The sequence below is a fragment of the Carcharhinus amblyrhynchos genome, chromosome 8, assembly GCF_965287045.1.
Source record: "Carcharhinus amblyrhynchos chromosome 8, sCarAmb.v2.hapA, whole genome shotgun sequence".
In the NCBI taxonomy this organism is placed as follows: domain Eukaryota; kingdom Metazoa; phylum Chordata; class Chondrichthyes; order Carcharhiniformes; family Carcharhinidae; genus Carcharhinus; species Carcharhinus amblyrhynchos.
The window spans coordinates 24,036,876-24,052,101 of NC_137331.1; the positions used below are offsets into that span (position 1 = coordinate 24,036,876).

General features: G+C 42.1%; 1 non-coding gene across 1 annotated transcript; it reads right to left on the bottom strand.

Moving 5' to 3' along the window:
- Nucleotides 1-2,899: 2,899 nt before the first annotated feature.
- Nucleotides 2,900-3,091, bottom strand: LOC145347146 (U2 spliceosomal RNA). Its single transcript, XR_013887797.1, has one exon. It is a non-coding gene; the product is annotated as a U2 spliceosomal RNA (small nuclear RNA).
- Between the last annotated feature and the right edge of the window lie 12,135 nt (nucleotides 3,092-15,226).

A 15,226-nucleotide genomic window follows, 5' to 3' on the forward strand; every position in this document is an offset into this window, starting at 1 on the left:
GCTTCCTCCCGTACTTAGGATGGGTGCTCTTGTGTCCAGTTGGCTTTGCTTTCTGCGTTTCCTTTCCATAGGGTCCAGCCCAATCACGTCGCCATGAGGAATCACCCCTTAAAGGGGCCATGCTACCATGCTTACATCCTAATCTATATTTCGCTAATGTTTTTCTCACAAACTTTATGGTGCCCTCTGCTAATTTTATTTCTTTATATCTTTCATCTTGGGCAACAGGTTGGCACAATGGTTATCACTGCTACCTCATAGCACCAGGGACAGGGTTCAATTCTGGCTTTGGGTGAATATCTGTGTAGAGTTTGCACATTCTCCCTGTGAGTGCATGGGTTTCCTTCTGGTGCTCTGCTTTCATCTCATTGTCCAAGGACAAGTAGGTGAGCTGGATTGGCCATGGTAAATTGTCCCTTCATGTCCTAAGATGTCAGGGTTAGATTAATTATCCATGCTAAATGTGTCAGGCAACATAGATAGGGTGAGGCTACTGTGTTAAAGAATGTTAGTATAGACTCAATGGGTACGGGCCAAATGGCCTCTTTCTACAATGTAGGGATTTTATGATGTACAGTTTTCCCTTTATCTATGGTGCCTAACGCACAATTTCTGACTGCTCTGACATCTGACATTTCATTTCTGTACTATCTTCCCTGCCGGAGCCTTCTCTATATCCCCCAATCCGGGCCAATACCCAATTTATTACTTTGAGTCCTGATGACCTTCCTGTTTTTCTTTCTACTTTGATGCTGGTCCAAGCCCAGTTCGTGGGAAATTTCAGCCAATGGACATAATTTCCGTCCTTTTGACATTGGGCAGAATATTCCAGCCCCGTCATGGTGGAGGCAGGGCTGGAAGACACGGTGAGCCATTCAAATGTCTATTTGCTTCAGCAGGATTGGAAGAGCCTGGTGCTGGGAAGGGCCAGAAAATTCCAGCCAATATTCCTTCAGCCACATGTTCACCTACAGCATCAATCCAGAAGTTGTAATGGTGGCACAGTACCTGGCACTGCCTTTTCAAAAAATTAGCCCCACGTCTGTGGTATTGTCTGAAAAGGATCTTTTGTCTACTCCCTACTGTGTTCATAGAATCATAGAATCCTACAATGAAGAAGGAGGCCATTCAGCCCATCAAGACTGCACCAACCACAATCCCACCCAAGCCCTATCCCCAAAATCCCATGCATTTACCCTCGTTGGTCCCCTGACACTAGGGGGCAATTTAGCATGGCCAGTCCACCTCACCCGCACATCTTTGAACTGTGGGAGGAAACTAGAGCACCCAGAGGAAACCCACGCCGACACAGGGAGAATGTGCAAACTTCAAACAGACAGTGACCCAAGCCGGGAATCCAAGCCAGATTGCCGGCACTGTGAGGCAGCAGTGCTAACCACTGTGCCACCGTGCCGCTGTTGGGTCCAACATGAGACGCAACAGCTGGAACCTCCTCTTCTCACCCTTTCTCCACTATCCTTTCAGTTTAGTATGAGATAATCTTCACATTGATAGCACGTAGCCATCACATGGCACTCTGAATGCTTTTTGAAATTTATTTATTAGCGTCACAAGTAGGCTTACATTAGCACTGCAATGAAGTTACTGTGAAAATCCCCTAATTGCCACACTTTGGCACCAGTTCAGGTACATTGAGGGAGAATTTAGCATGGTCAATGCACTTAACCAGCACATCTTTCGGAATGTGGGAGGAAACTGGAACACCTGGAGGAAACCTACGCAGACACGGGGAGAACATGCAGACTGTGCATAGCCAAGTGACCCAAGCTGGGAATCAAACCTGGGTCCCTGGCGCTTTGAGGCAGCAGCCCTAGCCACTGTGCCACCCCATACAATACTGCCTACAAAGTATACATTTCCAAACGTTATTGTTCTAACACAGAACATTTGCAGAGTTGGCTGAAGTAAGGAAAACTTTCAATTCAGTGGAACAGCATTAAATGATTTAAAGGTGCTTGGCAGCATGGTGGCACAGTGGTTAGCACTGCTGCCTTGCAGCACCAGGAACCTGGTTCAACCAGCGTCAGGTGACTGTCTGTGTGGGTTTGTACATTTTCCCTGTGTCTGTGTGGGTTTCTTCCGGGTGCTCCAGTTTCCTCCCACAGTCCAAAGATGTGCAGGTTAAGTTGATTGTCCATACCAAATTGCCCCTTTCTGTCAGTTGGATTAGCAGCGTAAGTATGTGTGATTACTGGGATTGTTGACAGTGCAGGCTTGATGGGCCGAATAGCCCCCTTCTGTACTGTGGGGATTCTGTGACTGGCCTCGGCCCCCCAACTGGAATGCAGAGATTTATGATTTTTGCTTGCGATTCATAGGAAATTGCACAAGCAATACAGGTTTGATCAATAGGATTTCACTGTATCTCAAACCAACTGCTAACACAAAATCTAAATGTAATTATAAAAAAGAGCATTACAGTGCAAGCAATTCAGTAATAATATTACAAGAGGAAACTTAACATAAAACTATCAGTGGATGATCAGCACTTGTTGATTGTCAACCATCGTACGAGAAATGGTTGGCCAAGTCACTTTCTTCTGACTGTGATAAAATGTGTTCTTTTCACAAAATATTTTTCAGGGTGACCCCTTCATTGTCACATTGAAAAGTCCCCATTGTAACATAAGAGTTTCCGCCAGGTACAACACATCCAGTAGGAGGTTGAGCTGTTTGTTTAAACTGTGGGCTGAAAGCTTACCCTAGCATAGTTCACTTTCCATGAGTTTATGGAGTCATAATCAATCAGGTTTTTTTTTAAACTTTATTCCAATCCAATTAAGTCAAATTAAAGCCAATTCAGAGTTCCAACAAGTTGGGACACTCCCGATCCAAGCTGATAAGACAGGGCTCTCACCTCCTATCTTGGGCTTGATCTACATGATCCAAGCTGATTGGAGTAGGTGTAGCTCCACCTCCAAGGCTTGATCTAATTTGCATCTTAGCCAAAAGGCCAAGATGCCGCTTTAAAAAATTGCTTCAAATGAAGCTGAAATGTAACCCAATGACTTCAACCAAGTGCAGCATGTCGATACTACACTTGATCTTAGCCAAGAGGCCGAGAAGCGATATTTTTTTTAAACTTTATTTCAATCCAATCAAGTCAAATTAAAGCCAATTCAGAGTCCCAACAAGTTGGGACATTCCCGATCCAAGCTGACAAGACAGAGCTCTCACCTCCTGTCTTGGGCTTGATCTACATGATCCAAGCTGACAGGAGTAGGTGTAGCTCCTCCTCCAGGGCTTGATCTTATTTGCATCTTAGCCAAATGGCCGAGATGCCGCTTTAAAAAATTGCTTCAAATGAAGCTGAAATGTAACCTAGAGGCCGAGAAGCGATATGTCTTATTTCATCCTATACCATTGCCCACAATCAATTTTAAAATTCCTTAAAAACCTCTCATCCAAAGCCTTCAAAACAGCTTTCAGGAGTTCCTTGGTTATATTGTATATTATTAATTATTTATTATTAGAGGTATTCGTAACCATTTTCATTTCTTATCAAGCTGTTGTAGTGTAAGTGATTCACTGAGGCCTACATGTTAATTAACTTCTGCATTCCAAAAAGCATCTCCTAATTAGGCACAGCTTAACTGAAAGACTTAACACAGCTTTGAAGTGCAGTTGTCTGTGGTGCTGAACTCTCCTTTTGTAACAGTAGGCCTCACAGCTAGAGAAATCCCACAGTCTCAAACATGTTATTTGCTGTCACAGTCTAGTGGTTCATGTTTATTAGTGCAAAACAAGCTCACGGCTTTTAGCAGGTTACTTTACTTTGAAAAGTCTCTTGGCCTTGCAAAGCGTGCAGGTAAGATTTGGTCAATTTTTAAAGTTGATGAAGTTATTCTATCAAACTTGTTTCCTTACACTTGTTCTCTATTTAACCAAGGTCCCACCAAACCTGTCCTGACCCTACACTTCTCAATGAAGTCTAACTGAGGTATGGAACAAATAGTCCACACACTGCTTCCCCTTCATTTTCATTACTCATATGTGGGACATGGGCATTGATGGCTGGCCGGCATTTATTGCTGATCCCCAGTTGTCCTTAAAGGGCAATTAAGAGTCAATCACATTGCTCTGGTTCTGGAGTCACATGTAGGCCAGATCAGGTAAGGACAGCAGATTTCTTTCCATAAAGGACATTAGTGTGCAGATGGGTTTTTCCGACGATTGACAATGGTTATCAATAGATTCTTAATTCCAGATTTTTTTTATTTGAATTCAAATTCCATCATCTACTGTGGCAGTATTCAAACCCAGGTCCCCAGAACTTTGGCTGAATTTCTGGGTTAATAGTCTAGGGTATTATCCTTAGTGGAGGTGGTGGAGGAGAGAGGTCCAATCATTCTCTGGTGAGGAGGAGGGAAGCCAGATGGTTTTCTGGCGTGGGGGATGGGGAGTGGGCTGGGGAGGGAGGCCAGATCATTCTCTGAGGGGGAGGAGAAGGAGGGAGGCGAGCCAGATGGATCTCTTTGAGTTTTTTGAAGGGGTAACCAAGAAGGTAGATGAGAGCACTGCAGTTGATGTTGTCTACGTGGACTTTAGAAGGCTTTTGACAAGGTACTGCAGATAGGTTGTTGCATAAAGTTAAATCTTACGGGATCCAGGAAAAGGTATCTAAATGGATACAAAATTGGCTTCTTGACAGAGAGTGGTAGTAGAGTTGTTTCTCAAACTGGAGGCTGTGACCAGCGGTGTGCCTCAGGGATCAGTACTGGGCCCACTGTTACTTGCCATTTATATTAATGATTTGGATGAGAATATAAGGGGCATGGTCAGTAAATTTGCAGATGATACCATGATTGGTGGCATAGTGGACAGTGAAGAAAGCTACCTCCAATTGCAACAGGATCTTGATCAGTTGGGCCAGTGGGCTGACAAATGGCAAATGGAGTTTAATTTAGACAAATGGGAGGTGATGCATTTTGGTAGATTGAACCAGGGCAGGACTTACTCAGTTAATGGTAGGGTGTTAGGGACAGTTACAGAACAAAGAGATCTAGGGGTACATGTTCATAGCTCTTTGAAAGTGGAGTCACAGGTGGGCAGAGTGGTGAAGAAGGCATTTGGCATGCTTGGTCTCATTGGTCAGAACATTGAATATAGGAATCGGGACATCTTGTTGAAGTTATACAAGACATTGTTAAGGCCACACTTGGAATACTGTGTGCAGTACTAGTTACCCTATTATAGAAAAGATATTATTAAACTAGAAAGAGTGCAGAAAAGATTTACTGGGACTTGATGGATTGAGTTGTAAGGAGAGGCTGAGTAGACTGGGACTCTTTTCTCTGGAGCGTAGGAGGCTGAGGGGTGACCTTATAGAGGTCTATAAAATAATGAGGGGCATAGACAAGATAGATAGTCAATATCTTTTCCCAAAGGTAGGGAAGTCTAAAACTAGACGGCTTAGGTTTAAGGTGAGAGGGGAGAGATACAAAAGTGTCCAGAGGGGCAATTTTTTCACACAGAGGTGATGAGTGTCTAGAACAAGCTGCCAGAAGTAGCAGTAGAGGCGAGTACAATTTTATCTTCTAAAAAGCATTTAGATAGTTAAATGGGTACGATAGGTATAGTGGGATATGGGCCAAATGCTGTTTCCATGCTGTAAACCTCTATGACTCAATGGTGGGAGGGGCAGGGGGGACTGCTACCACTCTGTGGGTGACTGGTGGGGGGGGAAGGAAGCAGGAGGTCACGATCAGTCCGAATAGCGGGGGTTGGGTGGATAAAGGGGACAGTTATGTTATGGGGTGGGATGATGTCTGTGTAGGGGCCATCACTCCCACTTTTCGCTCCCGGGCTGCTTTCTCTGCTTTTTGTGGCCCGGGTACGATGTAACAAGGGCGCGATTTTCATTTCTTTTTTTCACTACACACGTGCAGTTCAAAGCTCCGATTGGACCTGTAGCGTTTCAGGCACGATAAACCCCGTCCACAGCGCGATTCAGAGTCATGATTTTTTTCAGGCTGAGTGCATATGGGGGCGCCTGAGAGCAGTTTTCCAAGTTGAATCTGAATTGTGCCCAGATTCAGCACTTGGAGTGGAAATGGTAAAATCAGGCCTGATGTGTCAGAATATCTTGTCATAGACTCTAAACTGGAGAGATTCGAACTCGAGACATCCATGACACATGTAATAATTTGGGACAGGCTCACTGTCCACAAATGCCAGACTTCCATCCTGCTCTGCCTTATCAATTCATATGTCCTATTTAAAAATAAAACTTATTTATAGATTGTTTGCAGGCTTTTTATAGCTGTAACTATACACCTATTCATGATATGCCACTAGACATCAACCAACTCTGATTCAAGCATAAGGATATTTTAAAAGATGATTAAAAATCAAAAGAAACAGAAAGAAAATTGAGCAGTTTGTGATGCACTACCCGTGAGTACCAGTGCTTATTTGCTGTTTGTAGTAAGTTATTGTATTTAATGACCTGTGGATTATTTTTAGATTACATTAGGAGTTGGATACAATAGAGTGAATGGGAAATGGTTTGATTCATTAGATTGCTAGACTTGGGAAAAGCATTCATTTTTCTGAGGTCCACTGCACCACATTAGTTTTGACAGTGATATATTCCCATTCCCTCCCAGTGCACAGGAATCCTGAACCCAGTGCACTGCAATTTGGAAATTAATGAGCTGGACTGTGATGTATTCCCACTCACTCTCATTATGTGGGAATCTTGAGCCTAGAACATCCTTTCTTGAATATTAATTGTGCATTTATCAATGTTCAGCTGATTCCATTCTGGGAAATGCACATGGAATTCCTGATTCATTGTTCAATTCTGTACTCAACGCCTTTCATTTAAAAAAAAAATCTACTAGCAAAATGAAATATTTTTCTTACCACTTAATGGAAGAATAATAATGGAAAAATGAGTACATTATCTGCCCAAAAACTGATACTCATAGGATTTTTTAAAAATTTAAGCACTGAAATCAGTTGAAATGCATATTAACTTATCTACTAGCAGGGATATTTGTGAGATGTAGCTTCTTATTATGGAGATTGTGAATTAGCTTACATTGGTGATTTTTTCTTGGTACCTGGGAGAAGTGCAACTCTCACACCTAACTACAAAATGTTGATTACGAATAAAAAAAAGAGACATATTAATGTCAGGGGCACAATTAAAAAATGAGTAGACAGCATGCTGTTAAAATGCAAATCGAAATTAGTATTCAGAGGCTGGAAATGTTACCTTGTTAATAATTTCAGGTACCACAGGGTATAGTCCGATTGCATTTTATTGTTTAGGAATATTAACTTTACATTATTAACTTTTTGACATGGATCCTGTAGTTGTTGCACAATAATGAGACTATTCTGCAAATGTGTTTTAAATTGTGAAAGTAGCAAGACCCTATTGTTCCTGAGCAAATAAAGCAATTAATGAAAACTGGACGATTGTGTGGGATTGATAGTACACCTAAGTGCAATTAAATATAAACTTTCACACACGGCCTATAGAAGTAATTGCATCTTAGTTTCCATAATTTCCACTTTATTAATCTGCTTTTATTTATTTGTCTCTAATTATGTTCCTGTACTGTGGTTTACTACTAATATACTGTCAGTTAATTCATTTTTGACGATAATTGAGTTTCAGGCGGCATGTGGCATAACATAGTGACCTGGAATTCTGCTGACAAAATAATATTGCTAGTTCCCCAAAAATGAGGAGCTACACTAAATCCCACCGCTGGAGTCAAATTACATTGGTGGGGTGGGAGATGCTATTGGGCTTGGAGAATTCAGTCCCGGGCCTGATAATGACATCTGAATTACATTAAAATAGGATTAAAGTAATTTACCTGCTATTCCCGCTGGTTTCCAGCATGGTCCCAACCACTGGATATCTGGCGCTCGGAGATGCCCACGCATCGGGAAAGCATGCGCAAATCCCACGAATCGGCCCACACGTGTTTCTCCCAACCTGACATGCTAAAAAATTAGCCCCCATCATGCCTTTCTAAATTAAAGACAATTTGCCCCTAATGCAATCCAATGCTGATCCAAGGAAGTTACAGCCCAATATTATTTTGTCAGCAAAATTCCAGGTCACTATGTTTTGCCACATGCTGCCTGAAACTTAATTATCAGCAAAAAATGAACTGACATTACTGTATATTCCCTTCTTGCATACTCCCTTCTTGAGTAAATTGGATACTGGATGCTTGACATTGCTCTGCCAATAAATTTTCAAACATATTTTAACCTAAATATAAATATCTTAACCTTAACCTTCCCATGAATTTCATGCAGTTGCGAATCAAACTCTTGGACGCATAAATGGGAACACTTAAAGTGGATCTCATTCCTTCAGTTGATGAATGTCATAGAATCCTTCAGTGCAGAAGGAGGCCATTCAGCCCATCGAGTTTGTACTGATTACAATCACGGCTCGGCCCTATGCCCATAATCCCATGCACTTACCCTAGCTAGTCCCCTGACATTAAGAGGCAATTTAGCAATATCAATCTACCTAACCTGCGCATCTTCGGACTGTGGGAGGAAACCTACGTAGACTTGGGGAGAATGTGCAAACTCCACACAAACAGCGACCCAAGCTGAGAATCGAACCTGGGTCCAGCACTGTGAGGCAGCAGCACTGACCACTGTGCCACCATGCCACCCTAAATAGTCCTGAAGATTTTTAAAAGTCAGATTTTGATTGTTGTTCTTACTTTTCTTGGCTCTTTAATCCCTCTATTTTAATCAAACATCCTTTCCCATCTTAATTTATTTTGTCATATCTGATTTACATTGAACTCATCCACTGTTCAATCACCTTGTTTACCCTTTCTCTGTTTATATTCAAAATTTCTTAAGTCCCATCACGAAGGAGATTCATGCTGGTCCCATTGTTCATCAACTCCGAGGTGATTCAGTACTCTCACACACCTTTGTCAACTCAGATGTCCATGATTGGAAAGGAGAAAAAAAAGGAAGAAGGTTCCAGAGAAAAGGCTTGCAAAATGCCTAGGATCATGTGGTAAGCCATTCAGTCCATGTGCCTCTCTTGACCTTTTGAAAGAGCAGTCAAACTTTTCCCCACATTGCTGCTTTGTGTCCCTATCCCTTGATCTTAAGAACCAAAATATCCTTTTAACTTTAAGCATTTCTGCCAATTGAGGTTTCTCTTCTCATGCCATTCATCACATGCTATTCTCCCGCCAGTGCAGGATACAGGTGCAAGCAACTAACCCACACGCAGCACTCTACCCTTGCCAGTTGCACTGTGTCGTGGGCAGTCCAACACCCCTTGTAGTTTTTGTGCACTTATTTGGTGAGAATACATGGTTCATGGCATCTCAGAGGAGTCACGAACCACAAAAAAATGCCAGTCCCAAGTGTTATTTGTATCTCAATATAGTTGTTCCAAATTGCATCACTTCACATGTCTTGGAATTGAACTCCACTTGCCCATATGTCTGCCCATTTCAACAACCTGTCTGTGCTATCCTAGAGGCAATAACTACTTTTGTCACTGAGTGCTACTTTGCCAAGTTTTGTATCATCTGCAAACTTTATTATGCTGCTCTCTACAACCCCAGTTTATGTTCGTATGAAAGGTGGAAAAAATAATGCACTCAAAGATGATCCTTGGGAACACTATTATAAACCATCTCCCAGTCTGAAAAACATCCAGCAGCCAGCACCACTCTTTTCTCCCTATCACTGAATCAATATTGTATCTATACCACCATGATTCCCCTTAATTCCATTGGCTTCTATTTTCTTTCTATACCTCCCACAATGATCGCCAGGAGCAAGTAGAGCAGACTGTTCATGACATGGGGTGGCAGGGTGACACAGTGGTTAGCACTGCTGCCTCACAGCACCAGGAATCCAGGTTCAATTCAGGTTTCTGGTCATTGTCTGCGTGGAGCTTGCACATTCTCCCCATGTCTGTGTTGGTTTCCTCCTGGTGTTCTGGTTTCCTCCCACACTCCAAAGATGTGCAGGTTAGCTTGATTGGCCATGCAAAATTGCCCCTTAGATAGAATAGGGGGCTAGTGGGGTAAATACATGGGGTTATGCGGATAGGATCTGGATGGGATTGTTGTCGGTGTAGGCTTGATGGGCTAAATGGCCTCCTTCTGCACTGTGGGGATTCTATAATTTATATGAATCAGCATGTAATGTTGATTTAACATCAGCCATGCTACTTTACAACTCCACATCCCAGCTTCTGCTCTAACTTGAACTTGTGAAGGTGAACACCTCATTAAACAGCATGAAGGACCCTACACCCACACTATTTAAAGGGGCCATCTACAACTTATAGGTCAGTTGGGCTCTTATTTCTTCTGCCTGTTGCCGCAATTCTACTAGTTTTGTGAGTTTTCTTTACTTGTTTAAAGTTTCAGTAATCTATAAGATGTGGCCTGACTCATACTGAAGTATTGTTTGGTGAGTGGGATAAATATGTGGGGTTATGGGGGTAGGGCCCAGGTGGGATTGCTATCAGCACATACTCAATGGGCAAAATGGCCTCCTTCTGCACTGTTGGGATTCTATGACACTATGGTTAGAATACATGGTCCATGGTGTCTTAGAGGAGATACGAACCACTGGGGAACAACAGTTTGAACAAGCTTTAAAATGCAAAAATAAAACTGTTATTTCTGTTTCAAAAGATAGATGCTATATTGTAAGGTAAATCTGCGTTATGACCACAACATATGTTAATTGCTGAGCAAACCAAATCCCAGAGAGAAACTTGGTTTATGGACCATTTATGGCAGTAAAAGTATATAGCATGATCTCTCTTCCATTCTGTTGTGGAAACCCAAGAAACTTGAGCAACATAACTCACTTTCTGCAATAAAAATTCTCCTGGCTGATTCAAACTTTGCACCTTCTTTCTATACAAAACATGGGTGAAAAATCTCCAGCATCGTTCAGTCAGACCTGATCACATTCACTCACAGGCCATCTCCTGTGGCATAGACAAAACAAAGTCATCTCATTTATCAACTTCAATAGACTTTATTGCCTGTGAGCTGGAGAGGTTTGTTCTGACAGCTGAGCCAACTATGAGTACTTGGCTAAGTTTCAAATGCTCTCAGCTCACTTAATTCATCATGAATTTATGTAGACTCTTTTGACTGAGTTTTCAATCATTATGAAATGATTAACTATTGTGGATGTGATAAGTGAAGTAGGTATCTGTTTTGACAACAGATTGAGGATTTGAGGGACTCTACATTTTATGAAAGGCTCTTTTTGAGGGAGAATTTCCTTTCAGTGTGGTATTTGAATGGCAGTTCAGTTAGATTATTGGAAGCTTTTTAACTGTCCCTTTCAAAGGCATTCTGAGGTCTGCTCATATTAGATAATGGATGAGTGAAAATAAATGGTAAACATGGCTGGCATAGATGGAGGGGAATGGTAGTATGAGGGGCATGGAGGAAGCATGTGGTTATGATGGGTCATGGGGAAGACAGGGGCTATGGCAATGCATGGATCTGCAGAGTCAGGAAGATGCCTAACTCAAAGCTCCCATCTCCAGCATGAAAAATTGGCCCACTGACCTTCACAATGCATGTGAGATCATTAAATGTTTCCTGTGCTGCCTTCACTTCCTTGGGGCTACACTTGTGGCATTGACCTCTGCTACTATATTTTACCACTGCCTCTGAATATGTGTCTGCAGCGCACCCTGATTCCCATCAAGGTGATGGCCTAATGGTATTCTCACTAGACTATTAATCCAGAAACTCAGCTAACGTTCTGGCGACCTGGGTTCGAATCCCACCATGGCAGATGGTGGAATTTGAATTCAATAAAAGATATCTGGAATTAACAATCTATTGATGATCATGAAACCATTGTTGATTGTTGGAAAAAATCCACCTGGTTCACTAATAATCTTTAGGGAAGGAAGTCTGCTGTCCTTACCCGGTTTGGCCTACACGTGACTCCAGAGCCAAGGCAATGTGGTTGACTCTCAACTGTCCTCTGAAATGTCCTAGCATGACGCTCAGTTCAAGGGCAACTAGGGATGGGTAATAAATGTTGGCCAGCCAGCAACATGCATGACTCATGAATGTTTCTTCCCCAAAACCTTCAACATACAACATCCATCAGGGAGTCACTGTTGATTCTTCCGCAGCACAAAATTCAGAATGATCTCAGCAGCAGCCATACTATATTTATCCTTGAAAGGTTGGGGGTTAAATTTAAATAGTGTGATAATTCAGCACCTTGCTGATGTGTTCAGTCAATGATAGTGTAAGGAGTACTGGCTGCAATCAGAAATCATGAAAATGAGTGAGTGGCACAAAGTTAGCAATCAACAGACACAGGTTAATTATGCATCACGATCCTTGCCCCGCTAATCAAATTCAACCTTTTCCCCTCTCCCACCAACTATCGTGTTCAATCTTTTCTGTTCCCTCGTTAAATAACTCAAGCAGATTAGTCAGGCACAATTTGTCTTTAACAAATCCTTGTTGGCTTTCCTTGATTAATCAATGTCTTTCCAAATAAATGTTTCCTGATAAGTGTTATCTCTGATAATGGTTTCCATTAATTTTTCATCACTGATGAAAGGCTAACCAGCCTGTAGTTTCTTGGTTTATCTCGATCCACATTTTCAAGTAATGATATAACATTAGCAACATTCTCATGCTTTACCACTATGCCTGCCTGCATCTATCGAGGATTGAAAGAATGTGATCAAGTCCCTGCTATTTCTCATTACATGCATTCCATCTGCACTAAGCAACTTGGTGACTTATTAGTCGATGCATGTCTTTATATCTGTTTCAATTGGCTATTTATGCAGGCTTAAGATGGGCATGGTGGCACAGTGATTAGCACTGCAGTCTTGCAGCATCAGGTACCCGGGTTCAATTCTGACCTTGGGTGGCTGTGCATAGGGTGTACGTTTTCCCCATATCTGTGTGTGTTTCCTCCAGGTAATCCAGTCTCCTCCCTCAATTCAAAGATGTGCAGGTTGGTTGGATTGGCCATGCTAAATTGACCCGAGTGGATTATTATAATAATTATGGTGGATTAACCATGGCCAATGCATGGTTTACAGGGAAAGAGTCGGGTTGGGGGTGGGGGGGCGCGGGGTGTGCAGCAGCCAGTGGTGTGTGGCAGTGGGGGGCGGGTTTCAGGTGTGCCTGGGTAAGATGCTCTTTCAGGGAATTGGTGCAGACACAATAGGGTGCATGACCTCTTTCTGCATTGTTGGGATTCCATGGTTCTAAAGCATCAAAATTGCTGAATGATTGTAAGACCAAAGTTCATCTCATTACATGATATCATAGTAATGTAAACTAATCGCAGCACTATTCTCCATTAATTACTTATCTTGCACATGCCTCACATGTAGAAAACATGGCTGGGATTTAATTTGGAATCAGTATCCCCAACCAATGGTTTAAAAGTCCATCTGCCCTGGGGGAAAGGGATGGCCTTGAAGTGGGGCCTGCCCTTGGTCTGGGAGGGAGGGGTCCTCAGTGATGAATTGAGTGCCCAATCAGGTGATTCCTCCACTAAGTCAGCAGGCGGGTTGACAGGGATGGTGACCTGTCTGTCCAGGTGAAACTCTCATCAGGCACTGAGTTTCCAGTTTATATTGAAGTTGAGTGAAGAGTATTTACCAAATGCCCCTCTTTGGACAGTTAGATCCATTCAACTCCTCCAGAGGGGACTGGACACAACATGTAGAGTGCCTTAGCTATTACTTCCAAGTAAACAAAATAGGGGAGGAGGTGAGGTACAAGGCAATTCTCCTGAGTGCATGTGATATCCAAACTTGTAATCTAATTCACAATCTCACAGTCCCAAATCATTCAGTGAGCTCATGGAATTGGTGAAATCACAATTCCAGCCTAAACCATCAATCATACTCCAGAGATTCAACTCTAATTCAAGGGGGAGAGCCACAGGCAAAACGATTGTGACAAATATCACTGATTTGAAACAGATATCGGAGTATTGCAATTTTTGAGCCACCTTAAATGTTATGCTATGTGACAGATTAGTCTGTGGGATGAATAATGAGGTGAATCAATGCAGATTACCTACTGAGGTCGATAGAAATTTTAAACAAGCAATGGAGATTGCATAGGCAATGGAAAATACTGAAAAAGGTGCACAAGCATTACAGAATGTATAAAATAGCACCGTTCAATCGTTAGGGAGAGAATATATAATCAGCAGTGGCACTAAAACCAAAGATGTGCCATAAGCTGGGAAACGAGTTCAGCTGCAAATGAGACAAGAAGATTTAGAAGAGGCAGTTAATTAGCAAAGTTTGAAACAGAAGTCTGAATCCTGCAGGTATAAGGAGGTGAAGTGTTTTTTTTGTCATAGGAGAAGCTACTTAAGGCATAAATGCAGAGCCAGGCCAGGTCTGCTGAATATCAAATGAACTAACATGTCATCTGTATAGATTGTGGAAGATTTAGCGCCAACATTTAGATATTCACTCACTCTTTAATATAAAAGCAGGCAAGATGGCCCCTATTACTATAATGCTCTGGGTAAATGGGAAGCCCCTTAAGATGAAAGTTAGTTCAGGGGCATCAGTTATTATGATAGGTGAATATATATATATATCGAAACTTGAGAGGAGTTTAAACATTGAATTTGAAGAGTACTGTTGCCAAGTTGTATTGGAGAAACGATAAAAATCATGGGCACTGCAATGGTACATATAAATTATGGCCGATAGTCTGCCCAACTCTCAGTGATAATAGTGACTGGCAAAGGACTATGTCTTCTCCACCAAGATTGGCTTAAGGAAATCAAGTTAAACTGGACCAAGATTTTCCAAGTGCAGGAAGGAGGACAGCACAAGCTGATGAAATATTACAGCATCTTCAAGGATGAATTGGGCAAAATAAAGGCCACACTAGCAAAGATCTATGTGGACCCAAAGGGGACCACTTGATTCTTTAGGATAAGGCTAATCCCACATGCTTTACGAGAGAAAGTAGGTACTGAAATAAAGTGATTAGAAGAACAGGGCATTATCCAGCCAGTTCTTGGAATGGGCAGCACGCACAGTTCCCATATTGAAACCAGATAAGACCTTCTGCATTTGTGGTGATGACATAATTAGTCAGGCTGCTAAGCTGGATAAGTATCAGTTTGGAAGAATGAAGACCTGTATGCAGAGCTGGGTGGAGGTCAATCTTATACAAAGCTGCATTTGAGT